This window comes from Ursus americanus, chromosome 17 (assembly GCF_024610735.1).
Source record: "Ursus americanus isolate L20-20 chromosome 17, mUrsAme1.1.p, whole genome shotgun sequence".
NCBI lineage: Eukaryota > Metazoa > Chordata > Mammalia > Carnivora > Ursidae > Ursus > Ursus americanus.
Window position 1 is genome coordinate 9,835,748 of NC_142143.1, and position 14,884 is coordinate 9,850,631.

The window sequence follows — 14,884 nt, forward strand, 5'->3', positions numbered from 1 at the left end:
TCCGTCCCTCGGACGTCATTCTTTACCCAGGTGATTTGAACCTGGAATCTGCGGACCCACCAGTTCTCTGTAAACCGGGGGTGGGAGGTGGACAGGTGGGATCAGGGGTAGTGGGGATCCCAGCTCTTTCCAGGTTTCTCGAAGTGACCCTCGCTGAGGAAGAGTAGGACCTCCCCTTCCAGCCCGCCCACCCCCGAGGGCGCACTTGGAGACTCCCTTCGGCAGGTGTTGCTGATGGCTGGGGGTCCGCCCACGGGGGCGGCGGCGGCGGCGGGGTGGGGCGTGCGGGTCGGGAGGAGTGTCCCCAGCGGCTCACCCCGCAAGCACGACAATCACGAGCGCCTGGGGGCCGGGAAGCCGGGCGTGGCCGGGAGGCCGGGGGCGGGGCTGGAAGGGTGGCGTCACGGCCCCGCCCCCGGCCGGCTCCCTCTTTCCTGCGCTGGGCGCCCGGGCCGAGTCCTCACCTGAAGGGACAGGTGTGCTCATCTCGCATCTCCGAGGCCGGCCCGCGAGTGTCAGGTGAGCCTCGGCAGCAGCTCCGGCGGGGGGCTGGGAGGAGGGTCCGGGGTGGGGGTCCTCCCTGGACGCGGAGGGCAGTCTGGTCAAAGCAGGCTGCTCAGAGAGGCGGAGCCGGGCGTCGGTCTGTGGAGGCGCCCGTTGCTCCCCAAACTCCTGCGTTGTCTCTTGCTTATAGTCACGTTGTGCTGAAAACGTAGGCTTTGGAGGAATTTGAAGGAGAGGAAGTTGAAGAGGAAACAGCAGGTTTCCAAATATTTCAACCACAAATCTATCATTTTTTGTGCATGATATCTTTTCTTCGTTGTAAAAGTAATGTGCATGGGTTGACTGTTTGGCAAATGGGGGAGAAAGAGTAGGAAAGAAATCGCCCGTGGTACTAACACACACACACACACACACACACACACACACACACGCATAAAACAACTGCGGATACTCTGGTGTATTTCCTTTCCCCGTCTGGTTTCTGGGCACAATCATGTTAATCTCATTTTATCATACTGTATTTACAATTTTTGTATCTTGCTTTTCTCAACATTGTGTCGTAAGCATTTTCTCTGTTGTTATTAGTCACCCGTGTATGTGTAATCATTATTTTTAATGGCTGCATAATGTTACATTTGAGGGAGGGGCCATAGTTGGGTGCCATTCTGAACACTTGGAGGAAGGATTTGAGGGGGAGACGGGGAGGTGTCATAGGAAAACATGGGCTCTGGGTCAGACAGGCCAAGACCTCCACCTCCAACACTGGGGTTCAAGAAAGGCCTTTTGTCAATTTCCACATCAGGGAAATGGATCCGTAAAGCTACTTCCCTGGAACGTTGTGAGGATTAAGTGAGCTAATTTATGTAGAAAGCCTTCCCCACCACCCTCATGGTTCTGGCAGAAAAAGGGTCCACGTGTTTGTGAGTTTGGAGGAGGGATTTGGGCCAGCCGAAGCTGCTGAGGGTGGAGAGGGAGAGCTGGGGACAGCGGGACAGGCTCCCCAGAATGGAGATATCTCTGGGTCTGGGGCAGATGGGCTCACATCCACTCGGCATGGGCCAGGCCCAGACAGGTCCCCAAGGCAGGGCTGTGACCTCCAGGCCCCTGGAAGGGTTCAACCCCTTGGGATAAGCCTCTGGAAGGGCTTTGGGAGTAAGAGGATTGGCAGAAAAGTAGGAGGGAGGGTGAAGGTGGAGCTTTGTAATCAACCTCTTGTACAGATAAGGAAACTGAGGTTCAGAGAACAGGGGATTTGTTCAGGATGCACGCAGGGAGCAGTAACAGAGTAGGTCTAGACCCCAGGGCTCCCAACGCCCGTAGGGATCTCTAAGCCAGAGACTACGTGATTCTAGGGGAAGGAGGAGGTCAAGGCTGAGTCATCAGCTGCACTTGTACCAGGCTAAGGTAAGCTGAGAGAAAACAAATGTCTGTTTTTTGAGCCTCCATTTCCTCATCTGTGAAATGGGATAATAACTCCCCACCTACCTACTTAGTCCCCACTGTCAAGCCTGTCCATTTCCAGGTAGCCAGGGCCTCCTTCCATTTTCAGGGCCTGTCAATCTCTGCTCATACAGCACCCCCCCCCATGACCCCTTCATCTTCATGTCTCCCCTGGCCATCTTCAGAGGGGGGGTCTGGGTACCTGTCAGCTGAATCTGGTGAGTACCTCTGGCCCCATGTCAGTTAGGATGGGAAATTCCATACTCCCCTGACCCATCTGCTTCTAGACCTGGGAGATTTTGTTCTGTGTTTCTAATTTGGCCTTCCTCTCATGTGCCTCTACAGCGTGCCACCTCTGGATGAGAAAGGGCTTCGTGCCCTGGGGGGAGTTCCTAAGTGCTAAAAACATCCTGTAGTGAGGGTCCGGGACCCTCTGAGGCCACCTCTTTCTGCCTGGCCTGCCACTCCAGGACGGTAATAAGGATGTCAGCCTTCCCTAGCCATTTTAGTGCTCTCTGTCTTAACCCTGGTCACACTGATTTGTAGTGACTTATTCTGGGTCCTAGGGCTCCCGGAGTAGATGCATTCTATCATTCAGGTACCAGACTCTGGGCTACAGGCTTTCTGGGCATCGTCTCTTCTAATCGGCCTGAGGTGGGGACTGTGGCCACCCCCATTCTGACACGAGGGAACTGAAGTTCAGGAAAGTTCTATAAACTCGCCCAGCCCCACAGCCCAGAAATAGGTGATAAAGGATCTGAGCTCAGCTTGCTGAAGTGGGGTCTCCGTCATGGCTGGGGTCCTCCAAAGCTAATGTAAACTACGGTTGCGTACCCCTTCTGTAAGGATATTTTTGAGCCTGCATTTTGTATTCGGATGCATATATATTTGTTAAAACGTGGGTATGTATGTTCAGCTGTGCTAATGTGTGCGTTATAAAACATACATTAAGAAAGAACATTTAGAAAGCTAAGATTAAAAACTGGATAAGAATACAAATTCTGATCTTTCTTCCCACCCCCAGTGGATCACTTAGTGAGCTCCTGGGGTGCCAGCATCTACCTTGCAGACAGCTACGTTAGTGGTCGCCAGAAGCCCCTGGATGCTTTCGGAGTGGGTGAGTGGGTTCCTGATGTCCTGAAGAACAAGGGGGCCCGTTCAGTGGGGGCGTCAGACACACGGGCAGGTTCCCGTTGGCGTGCACTGAGGGAGACGAAGGCGGATTGGGGTGCAAGCTGTGAGGCAGGGTGAGGCCCCAGGGTGGGTCTGGAAGGGTAAATTGGAGTCCTTCATCACCTTTATGAACATTAGCTCATGTTCTGGTAAACTCTCTGAGCCTCAGGTTCCTACCTGTAAAACAGGCGGGGTGATCTCCGGCTCATGGGATGGCTGTAGCGAATTCAGCAAGAGCCCGTGAGAGGTGCCCATGGTAGTGCCACGTCGTCCAATAAATGCGAGTTTGCTCATTCTCTCCCTCTTCTTCCCTTCCACGTGCAAAACACCAAGCTGTTCTGAGCAAAACCAGTGGATAAATCCCATATTTAGCGGCTTGGGATTAAAGACCCTGCCTCCCTCCACCTTCCTCATCAGGTTTCTCCCCCCCACACACACAGGGAGGGGGATCCTGGGGGCCATTTGATCCGTCTCCCCACAGGGGACCCATCACTTTAAAATGCCTGAGGTTCCAACCATAGCATTGGCTTGAGCTATTCCTCTCCACCCTCCAAATCGACCCACCTTCAAGCCCCTACTCTTTCTACCGTCGCCAGTGGCAACTCCCCAGTTTGTCCACGGGAGGGGCTTGGTGGGCAGTCTGGTAAGAAGGGGTCTCAGGGACTTGTCTGGATGCTGAATCCGTGTAGCCCTTCGCCTCAAGTTAAGAACTCCCCCGTGGTGCATTTCACAGGACGCCCTGGGTGGAGGGTGAGGGGCAGCTCGGCACCCCTTGGTGCCCCCGCTGATGCCAGGCCACGTGGACCTGTCCCGTGGGGCTCACCGTCTAGCAGGTTCTCTCTGGTATCCTGAGTCCATCTTTTTTTCTTGTGCACACCCAGCTGGCCCAGGCAGATTGTCAGCTGGAGGCGAGCAGGGCTCAGCACGGATCCCAGGCACCAGGAAGTGTTTGTGGACAGACGTGTGACAGGGTGCTGACTTGAGAAGCGTTGCTGTGGGAATTGGGATTATTAGCCGTGGCAATCATCGTAATTCCTGTGGCCCAGTTAATGAGTGGTTGTGTGTCCTGGAGATGGGATTCCTTGGATTCCCAGAGGATGGAAGGAGCGCATTTTGGAGCGAATTGGCAGCGGCGCAAACAGTGGGGTTGTGTTGAGCAGAGGGCCAGCGAGGTGACAGGCCAAGTTGAAGGAAGGACGCACACGGGTGGGAAGGTGGAGGGTGGGCAGAGGTGAAGGCAGTGGCCCTTGGGTGATGCTGGGGTGTTGTCAGTGCTCCCTGCTCCTGTGCCTTGAGAGACAGGTGGTCCCAGCCCCTCTGGGAGTTGAGTCCCCAACGAAGACCAGCAGCATAGGGAATACCCAGAGGGGGTTTGCCTGGTGGAGGGGGAAGGGCCGAGAACCCACCATGAGAAGGGGTGGTTGGGGTGGGGAGGAACCACAGGATAAGTAAGGCCTGTCCCTGAGGGAAGGCCGTCAGGCACCATCTGGCCCAGGGATGGAAAGTGCCAGGCCCTTGCCTCCACCCCGACGACCACACACCCATAGCAGAATTTGCTCATTGCACAAGTATTTACGGGGCACCCATTACCCATTGGACACCCACAGGAGCACCTATAAGAGGATTTCTCTCTCTTGGAGCTTATGTTTAAGGGCATTAAAAATAAACAAGTTAATGTTTTCAGCCCATAGTAAGTGCCATAGAGTAAATAAGGCAGGGTGATCCAGTAGGAGGAGGCAGAGGGGAAGGGGGCCTGCTTAAGATTGTGTGGTCAGGGCACCCAGTTGGCTCAGTCGGTAGAGTGTGCGACTCTTGATCTAGGGTTGTGAGTTCAAGGCCAACGTTGGGTGCGGAGCTTACGTTAAAAAAAAAATTGTGTGGTCAAAGGAGGCCTCTCTGAGGAGATAACTTTTGACTTGTGTTCGAGCCATTGAAGGCAGCCATTGAAAACCTGGGGGGGGGGGAGATAATTTTAGACAGAAGGAATGATGAGTGCAAAGGACCTGAGGTAGGATGAAATGAAAGAAGAAATGAAAAACGGTAGTTCGAGATGAGGTCTGAGAGGCGGGTAAGGGCCGGATCATAGCAGGCCTGAGAATGACCATGGATTTCACGCATAGGACAGAGGGAGCATTTGGTGTATTTTCAGTAGTCAAAGGATGTGACCTCACAGGTAATAAGCCGCTATGGTATCCAAGTGAGAGATGCACGCGGTGAGAGGTGGCTGGGGTCAGAATATAGTTGGGAGGTGGAGCTGATGGGATGTGCGCACGTTTCGAATATGGGGGAGGGGGACAGAAAGCCCTTTCCCGCTGGGCCCAGATGTGCATGACCTCTGGGTCTTTCTCAAGAGAGTGCCTCAGATGTAGAGTGTATCAGGCCTTCCCCAGCCAGCCCAGCCTTTAGTTTATAGATGGGGAGACTGAAGGAGGGGCCTTAGAGGTCTCCTTGTCCAGCCCCCCAGAGAGGGGCTGTGAGTTCTCCCAATTCCTGCTGAAATTCAGTGGCTGAGCTGGAACTCAAATGTGGGCTTCCTGGCCCCTGGTCCAGGCTGCTTGCTACCCCACCCTGCTGAGTCTCCCCTGAATATGGAGGAGGGAGGAACCACTGCCAGGGAATGACCAGGCATGGCGATGTGGTGAGGTCACCAGGAGAAGCGTCTAAAGGCAGTGGAGTCTGGAGAGGCCCGGGCGAAGGCCTTGATTGGAGACAGGGCACTGCCTTTTGAGCAGTCAGAGGTGGGTGGAACATCATGGAAGGGTCCGGGGGCAAGCTGCCAAGGCCTCGCTGGGCGAGAAGAATGTGCCAGGGCAGCATTTTCCGGCTGGCAGGCTTGAGGAGGACCTCTTGGAGCAGAGCCTGTGGTGGGCCATCGACCCTTGGGGGTCTTGGGAGAGGCGTGAGTAGCCGCTAAGAATAGAAAGACTCCAAGAAACTTCCCGCAGGGGCATCCTCGAGCCAAGGCCGTGGGTGAAGACAGAGGGTGGGCCAGCACCCCCCTCCCCCGCCCGGCTTTGCCCACCTCCTCCTGAAGGGGGAAGGGGAAAGCAAGGAAAGAAGCAGCTGGAGACCCAGCCTCAGGTGCTAGAAATCCAAGTCAGGGACCTGGATTTCACTCCCTGCTGGCTCCCCAGAACCTTGTTAATGTCTTCCTCTTCCCCAGGGCCGCTTCTGGGCTAAGTTGTTTTTGTGCGTGACCATCTGTATTATCTCCCTTTTACAAATGAGGCTCAGAGAGTTTAAGGAATTCTCCGAGGGTCACACAGCTAAAAAGTGGCAAAGTCAGCATCGGAAGCTGGCTTCTTAACCGCAGTGGGCTTCTGTCTTGGGCTCCTCTTTGTGACTCTGAGCAAAGCTCCCTGGGTCTCAGTCTCCACCTGTAAAATGATAGAGCTGGCGTAAATGCGTCCCTCGGGCCCCTGTGGCTCTTGATGGGGGGGGGGGGCTCCGAATTGCTCCTCTGGGATTGGGGCTCAGGAGCCCGAAGGAGGGCCTGGGGACTTGTTTTGGAACTGTGTTCACCGCCAGCCTGGGAGAAGGGGCACAGCCTCTACCAGGCCACTCGGTCTCCACTTTCTCCGCAGAGGGCGGAGGTGAGGGTTGGATGAGTCAGTGCAGGTAATGTGTCTTGTAGAGGGCCCGGCACACAGTAGGTGCTCCATACATGTAGCTCTTGATGTTTTGTCCGAGGGTGAAGGCCGTCTCTTCAGACGATTCATTCACTCATTCAGCAAATATTCATTGACACCTCCTATCCCAGACGCTGTTCTTGACACTGGTGACCAGTGGTGTCCCCAAAATAGCAGTAACTCCCTGCCTTTGTGCAGCTTATGCTCTAGTAGGGGGCTCAGACACACACACACACACACACACACACACACACACACACACACACTCACTTCAGATAAGTACCGTGTAGAATATTATACAGAGATAAATGCCAGGAAAAAATGAAGCAGCAGGGGTGAGGCGGTGGGGAGGGGAGGAAGTGCCCTAGTGAGGCTGGGATCTTAAATGAGGAAGACTCGAAGGCCTCCCTGTGAAGGGGATGAGAGCCAAGGCCTCAGGGAGGTGAGGGAATGAGCCACGCTGCTATCTCAGGGAAAAGCATCACAGGCAGCAGGAACTGCCAGGGCTAAGGCCTATGTAGGGCCCTTTGAAGGACCATCCTGATGTTTAGTAAATCGAGGGGGGGTGCCCACAGGCACGACTTGGACCACAGATCCCTTTGGGAGGACCGAAAGCTTCCTCCCCACCTCTGATTTCTTCTGCGATATCATCGTGTGGGCTGCCAGTCCCGGAGCTGTCCTCGAGGTCCCCAGCCCACTGCTCCAGGGGCTGGGGGGTGGGACAAGTTATGTGCCAAGGAAAGGAGTCCAAAGTGTCAGATTGGAAGCGTGCCGGGGAGTCTGTCCTCCTGACCCAGTGCAGAGCAGCTCGTCTCCGGGGTGGGACCCACGTGAGCTGGGACTCCACTGACAGCTGTTGCTCCAGGCTGAGGGCATCTTCTGGGTGAGTGAGTGGGTGTGCAAGGAGTGGAACTGGGAGGAGCTCAAGCTGGCCACACCCTTGGGCCTTCAAGTTGGGAGTTAAATCCCAGCAGGAATCATTGAGAACCTAGAATGAAGAGAGAAGTCAGGCCCAGAGGCTGCTAGAACACCTTAAGATTTCTTTCCCTTTGGAATCACCTCTAGTCCTCTTCTGGGTTTTGTCTCAACTCTCAGTTTCTCCTTTGAGCTGAGCTTCCAAGCTCTTTAGAAGTACCCTGGGGGCTGGTCTTCTAGGGGAGTAGGAAAGAGAGCTCGGGCTCACAACACAAGTAATCCGGGGCAGGGTGTGGGGAGCATTCTTCTAAGGGAGACAGCGGGGAGGGACAGCAGGAGAGAGCCTGGGAGCAGGCCTTAGGGGACTAGTAGGTCTTAAGAATGGGTGGCCCAGGGAACTGACCAGGATCCTTCACAGGGGGGTGGGCAGGGAAGCTGAGATTTTGTGGTGGTTGAAGCATGTCCTTAGGCAAGCACTGGTGAGAGCCTCAGACGCCCTCTCTGTAAACCAGGGAAAGAATAGAGTAGGATTTAATCTGTTGTTGTTTCAGACGTTAACCACCTCCCCCAGGGCCAGGTGCTTATAGATGCCAGAGCTGAGTGGTGCTAGTCCCTTCCTGGAGAGGGAGGCCAACACTGGAGGGTGGGGTGATGAGGATGGAAGACACTGGGGTACATTCCACGCCTGCTCAGTCGGCCTGGGCCTGGGCATGTTGTCTCACTTTAGGAGAACATGCGGCCACACAGGGGGCTAGCTTCCCTGGAGGCTGGAAGCAGAGCCTCGGGACGCAGGGTTGGTGAGATTGGGATGAAAACAGATGACAAAGGGCAGGGCACTGGTGGTGGCTGGCTTTCTAGGACAGGGCCATACTTGGGGACCCTCAGGGGATGAAGGAAGTCATAAAAATGGGTACAACAAGCTCATGTCATGTGAGAAACGAGGTAAGTGGCTGCTGCCCAGGCCAGCTGAGCGTGGCCAGAGCCCCATGTGTGTTCAGACCCAGGGTTGCCCGTTCTCCCAGGGTTTCAAGAGAAGCAGGGAAGATGGACCTACGAGTTGAAATCGGCCCATTTAAAACATTGGTTATCAATTAACAAAGCAATAGAAATAACAACAACAAAAAAAAAAACACCACGCAGGTCAAGCAAAGCCCACTACCCTGGCTGGTGACCCTGCTCTGGCAAAGGGGGCACTGAAGCCAGGTCCTAGCCCCTGACCAGCTATCTTGCTGTGCTGTGTGGTCCTGGGCAAACGCCTCCCCTCTCTGGGCCACATTCTCCTGGTCTGGGAGAGAGAAGTCCGATCTGCGGGGTCCCTGTGTGTGACTAAGTCCCTCAGGCTTGAGGGAAGATGTGGTTATTATGGAAGTGACTCTTCCTGGGAACATGCTTCCGGGATTGCATCCAGTGCACTCTGGAATTTTGCGGGTCCACCGTCACAACTGTGTACGCGAGTGGATGTGTGTCATAATTTGGAGCTTTGCGTGGCGCAGTGTCAATACCATCGTTTTAATAACTTTGCCCTGGAACCTTTCATTGGCTACGCCGGAAGCGGGTGAGAAGCCTTAATTAATTCTTCCAGTGACCTGGGGAGCCAGGGGTCTTCCTGATTTGCAGATATGGAGAGGCAAGAGCAGAGTTGGGAGGTGCCTTAGCTAACCTTGCACCCCTGGGGATCCTGACTTTGCTAATTCCCCGGGCATGTGCGGGCTTCCTCATTAAACCAGTGAGACCAGGATCAGGGTTTGTGCCCATTACAGTCTGAGCTGCTGGAAGAGCTGGGAGGGTCCCTTCTACGGGGTGAGGGGTGTGGGCGGTGGTGAGGGTAGCTGAGCCCTGGCTTACCTCCCTGGGTCTTTTGTCAACGTCACTCTCTATCTCCTGCTCCTGTCAGATCACTGACCCCTGAATCAGCCTGGCCTGCAGTACTCAGAGCCCCCAACTCTCCAAACATTCTTTTCTTTGCGGTGGCCTTCATAGGGGCCCACTGCTTTGGTTGAGAGGAGAGAGAACCGGGGGAAGAGAAGGCTTTGGATCTAGAAAACCCCAGCTTTTTGTGCGCCCGCCTCCTCCCCACCCCCACCTAGCTTTTTCCACCTGTGCCCCAGACTGGATCAGGGTGTCTGTGGCTGTGTGTGTTCCCCGGCCCCACACGTAAGACCGCGTTCCTGCAACGAGCTCCTCGCCAGGCAGGGGGGGGGGGGAGGAAGGGGGCCGTGTTTCCCGGCTGCGCCCCCACCCCCACCCCACAGCGTCCTCGGGAGCCGAGGGCGCGGGCCCTTTAAATCCTCCGGGGCGGCGGCGGCGGGCCGGGGATGACATCAGCGGTCGGGCCCGGGGCTCAATGGGAGCCGGCGGGCGCGCGCCGAGCGGGAGCGCGCGAGCCGGCGGCGGGGGCGGGCGGGCAGGAGGGCCCGGAGGAGGGAGGCGGCGGCGGCGGCGGCGAGAACCCAGAGCCAGAGCCGGGCCGGGGCCGAGCGGAGCGGAGCGCGGCGGCGGCGGCGGCAGCTGGGCCGGGAGAGGCTGGCGCGCCGGGCGGCTCCGCGAATCCTCCGGCATCCGCCCCGGCGGGCCGCCCCCGCCCGCGGCAGCCCCCCGAGCAGCGGCCCGGCACCGGCGCCTTCCCGGCGGGGTAAATATTGGGGGGCCGCGGGCCCGCGGAGGGGCGCAAACCCGGGGGGAAACGGGGCTCCCTCCGCCTCTTTGTTTTTGCGCGAGAGGGAGGGGAGGGGAGGGCGGACACACGCGCGTTCGCACTCGGGTACGAGGTGGGGGGGCAGCCCGGGCGCCGCCCGCTCGGCCCGGCGAGGACAAAGGCGCGGCTGGGGACGAGGAGGAGGAGGGTGACTATTATTTTGCAGGCTTCACCGGGGGAGGTTCCCCCCAGTCCGGCCCGCCTCCCCCTCCCCCAGCTGGACCCTTCAAGGCCCCAGCCGGCCGAGAGGCCACCCCGGGGCTGTAATTGAGGGACGCTGCGGGAGGGGGGGTCCGGGACTGGGGCGCTGGGGGCACCCGAGACAGTTGATACTGTTGATTCGGGCTTCTCGGCCATACCCTGGGCTTCTGTGTGTTTCGCCGGACAATCGGCAGCGCCTCCCCCCTTCTCTCCTGGCTCGGGGTTCAGGACCTGGGGGTCAGCGAAGCTGCTCCCTCATGTTAGATGGGGGCGCTCGGGGGCGCGCGGTGGGCCCCGAGGTGATGGGGTGTGTGGTCACCCAGCCTCCGATTCTGTTTTCCTTTGTGGAGAGAAAGAAAGGGGTGGGGGTTATTTATCAGATCGGATTCTCCCATTTCTGCCCGTGAGAAATCCATGTTTTGCAAGTCTCTGTGGAACATGAAACTATGTTTGTGTCCGGGTTATCTCCGGAGAGAGGATTCCCGAGCTCCTCTTCACGCCCAAACTCAAAGTGGGGTGAGCCCCCTCCCCAACTTTGCCCTTAGTTCTCTTGCATGTGTTCTTGGCACAACCTTCCGCAGGGAGAAGGATTTGGGGAGAAGGGAAGGGGATCCAGAGTGTCTGAAGTTGCACCCAGCGAATCCCTGGGCTTGGGGCTCCTTCGCCTTCCCTCTAGAATGTCCCTCCAATTTTTATTTTAATGGTCCAGTGACAAGGGCCCTGGCTGGGGTGAACGGGTGTCAGAGAGTAAGAAAACTGCCCATGTGCTCTGCTTCTTGGTAGTTTGGGTAATTTTTTTAACCAGCTGAAACTCCGGATTTGCGTCTCCTTTTTTTTTTTTTTTTTTTACTTCGTTTATTCCACCCCCCCCCACCCCCCATGGGAGAAGCGGCAAAGAACTGGAAAGCTTCTCCTTTTCCTGAGTCGATCCGTTCTCCTCTCCTCTGGGAGGCTTTTTAGGGGACAGTGCTGGGACAGTGTAGGCTCTCCCTGGGGCCCTGGCCCCCGGGGCTGGGTGGCTAGCGCCCGGCAGTGGTTTCCGGCAGGGCTGGCTGTGTGCGCCCTCTCTTCTCCCCTTCTCTGCCCACAGCCCGGTGAGTGGGGAGGGGCTGGGGGGTCATGTGCGGTGTATTTATGTAAGGCACCCAGACGGAGGGCGCGGGTATTTATATAACCCGGCGTGGGTATTTATGTAATATAGGATGCGGGTATATTTATGTTCCTTTCCTAACCTGCGGCTTTCCCGGCTGCCATGTGTGGTCTCTGAATTGGTGTTGGCGGAAAAGGGACTGGGGGGGCAGTGTTTGTGTATGTACACACCCGCGACACCCCCTCCTTCCTTCCCCCCCTGCCCCCCCGCCCCTCCCCACCGTGGGGCCCACGGTGTGTGTCTGCTTTTCTTTCTTCCTTTGGAGTGCACACACAGGTCGCTGTGTATGTGCAAAGTGTGGCATGTGAGTTTTCTGCAAATGTGGAGTGTGTTCCCCTGGCAGCCACGGCACCTCAGCCAGGACCGGCCAGGCGTGTGGGCAGAGGTCCTTGGTTGAGAGCCCAGAGTTTGGCTGGCATGGGGTGGAGGCTACTTCCTTGTGGCCGTCAGTGAGGGGCTAGTGGCGGCTCCACTGGGCGTTGCGTGCTGGGGCTAGATGTCTCTCCTGGGCAGGAGCTGTTGGCTTCTTGCCTCTGCTGGGGGGCAGAGAGCCCCAGCCTGGCCATCTGTGAACCAGATCTCGCGCATCTCCCCTCCCAGGTGGGTCTGGCTTTGGGGATAGCGTGTGGCCTAGGGAAGGGGCCCGGCTGCGGTGCCCGATACAGCTGCTTTTCCGTCTTCCTGCTTTGCTCCCCAACCCCGGCAGGAAGTAAGTCCTGTCTGGGTCCTAGGTGAGGAGGCCCCGCCACCAGCTTGCTGCTGGGGAGTGGGGGGCAGGTGATGTGGCCTCTCTCGGCCAGAGTTGCCAGTCTGCAGAGGGAGGCCCCTCTCGAAGACACTCTGAGATCGTAGGGATCCCCCATCCTTCTCCCTGTTTCATTGTCCACCGTCCCCTGCCCGCTAACTGTAGAAACCATCTCCTGGCCTTTGAGTTTCCCCTTCTGCTGGCCAGGACCTCAGAGGGCAGAGGGTCTCTACCAGTGTGGCCCCTGATGTCGCATGAGCTTGGGCACCCAGGATGAGGCACGGGAAGGAGGGGAGCCGCTCAAATCAGCATCCCTCCCTCCCTCACCTCTCCTCCCGCCCCAGAGCCTGGTGGCCAAAAGCCTGGCTTTGGTCTCCCCCTCAGTTGCTCTATGGGGCCTCTAAGGAGACCCTCCTTCTAGTCGTGAAGGTAGCCAGCCCCAAACTCTCCATTCAAAAAACGTGTGGAAAGGCCTGTGTGAGGTGCTTCGTGTCATGAGGTCAAGAGGGAGAAACAACTGGATGTTCTGAGGGCCCCCTTGCCTGCCTGCCCTCTGAGTTGGAGAGGAGGCCTCTGTCCTGCAGGGCACACTGTAAGCTGGCAGCTTCTGGCCTCTGAAAAGACTGGGCCAGGCTGTGGAGGCCCGGTGTCTGATTCTTGTTGTTAGAAGCATGGGGTTTGGAGGTGGGGGCAGGGGACCCTGTAGTTTCTGAGGCCTGAAGGGCCTGAGGAACCCCTTTGGGACCCTCCGTTCAACATGTCCTCCCATCCCTGGAGGTTAGAACTTGGTTGCCATGGTAGCACCCCCAAAATGATCAGCTCCTGATCCCTCCCTTCCCCATCACCCCCTTTGTCTTTGATTTTCCTTTTAAGGTCTTGCTGCGTTGGGACTGGCCTGCCCCTGAGAGGCTCCTACTGGAGGGTTCCCAAATGAGTGTCCCCTGAGGAGGTGCTTGCTTGGCTCTTTTCTCTGGGGCTTCATCTCCAATTCCACCTTCTGCCTGGCTACCCTCAGTCTGCCTCAGCTGTTCTCACATGTGGAGGCCATCGGCCCACCTGACACCTGGGTGCCAGGCAAAGCCGGGCCAGCTCTCTTCTTGTGCAATGGGAGGGAGAATGTCGGTCTCCCAAGTTCCTTGTGTCTTTCCCTGGCCTGTGGGGGGGTGTGGTGGGGTCCAGCCGGCGAGGCTCCCTTCCCAGCTCCCCGCCTCCCTGATCCCTGTGTCTCTGCTTCCCTCTGCAGTGAGAGTGAGTCATGGAGCTGCGTGTGGGGAACAAGTACCCGCCTGGGACGGAAGATCGGGAGTGGGTCCTTTGGAGACATCTACCTGGGTAAGTGTCCCTAACTCCAGCTCAGTGGTTCTGGGGCCCCTGGGACAGCGCTGGGGACAAGTAGGAGGAAATGTGCGGGGACCTCAGGCTCTCCAGCCAGAACTTGGCTCCAGGCCTCCAGTGGCACGTTTTTGGTCATTTTGTCCCCAGAGCCATGCCAGGTTGGGGGTGAGGCGGGCCAGGGGGGTCCTCACACAGTCGGGGGGCGGGGCTCCCACTTGCTACAGTCTGGACAGAGGAGGGTATTTTTAGCTCTGGTTTCCAGCTGCTGATGACCTGGGTCTCCAGCTGGGCGTGGGAAAGCCCAGGCTGGGGTAGCACCCCTGTTTCTTGCCTTCTGGGGGAAGGACGCTGGTAGACAGAAGAGGCCTGGGCTACCACTCGCTTCTAGCTGGGCCCCCTCCCTCTGCTCTGGCCCCTAGAATTCAGCCCAGGCAGGCTTCGGAATGACAGTGATGCAGGCTCTCCCAGTAACCTCTGGGTAGGGGTGGGGATAGGGGTCTGGTTGTAGTTTTCAGGATCGTTCTCTCCGGATGTGCTTCCTGTTGAAAGTCTGAATTGGCTCTCATGTTGTCATTTTAAACAAATCGCTGACATCTCAAGCCCATTCCTCGACCTGGCAGAAAAGAGTCTCCTGCCTTGAAATGCCGCCTTCTCGGCTGCCCGAGGGCACGCGTGGTCAGGAGTCACGGCCCTTCCCTTGCAGCTGTCCGGCCTGCAGGGGGGAGAGATCCTGCGTCTGCGATCAGTAATTGTGAAGGAGTTGACAGAGCAGGGTGTCCAGCCCCTGGGGTTTATCCTCATTCCTGTCTCTTGGCCGCTCTTTTCCTCCTTGCAAAAGCAAGGTAAATAATTTCTGTCCTGAGCGGAGAAAAACAACCAGGCTGTATGCTGTGCTCATGGTTCTGAACTCGGGAGGCCGTGGGGGGAGGGGAGGGGTGTCTCTTACCCAGTGGTCTGGGTCTCTGCCCTCTTGGGGTATGAACTCTGCTTCTCCGTGAGCTGCCCCCTTCCCCCTCAGAGGGGACAGGGAGGGGACATTGTCTGAGCACGTAGTTGGTGCTGGGCAGGGTCATGTTGGAGTGTGGTCGCCCTGCACA

The 14,884-nt window shown here is 57.3% G+C and overlaps 1 protein-coding gene across 6 annotated transcripts in view; it reads left to right on the forward strand.

Moving 5' to 3' along the window:
- Window positions 1–500: 500 nt before the first annotated feature.
- Window positions 501–14,884, forward strand: part of CSNK1E (casein kinase 1 epsilon) — a 32,492-nt gene continuing 18,108 nt past the window's right edge. Inside the window, exons 1-2 of one of the 6 annotated variants that reach the window (XM_087868706.1) lie at window positions 501–519; window positions 13,696–13,784. The gene's annotated coding sequence lies outside the window, so the exon portion shown is untranslated. Of the gene's footprint in view, window positions 520–10,054; window positions 10,294–10,482; window positions 10,505–13,311; window positions 13,402–13,695; window positions 13,785–14,884 lie in introns of those variants that run through there. The other 5 variants (XM_087868705.1, XM_087868707.1, XM_087868704.1 and 2 more) reach the window with 5 other exon arrangements.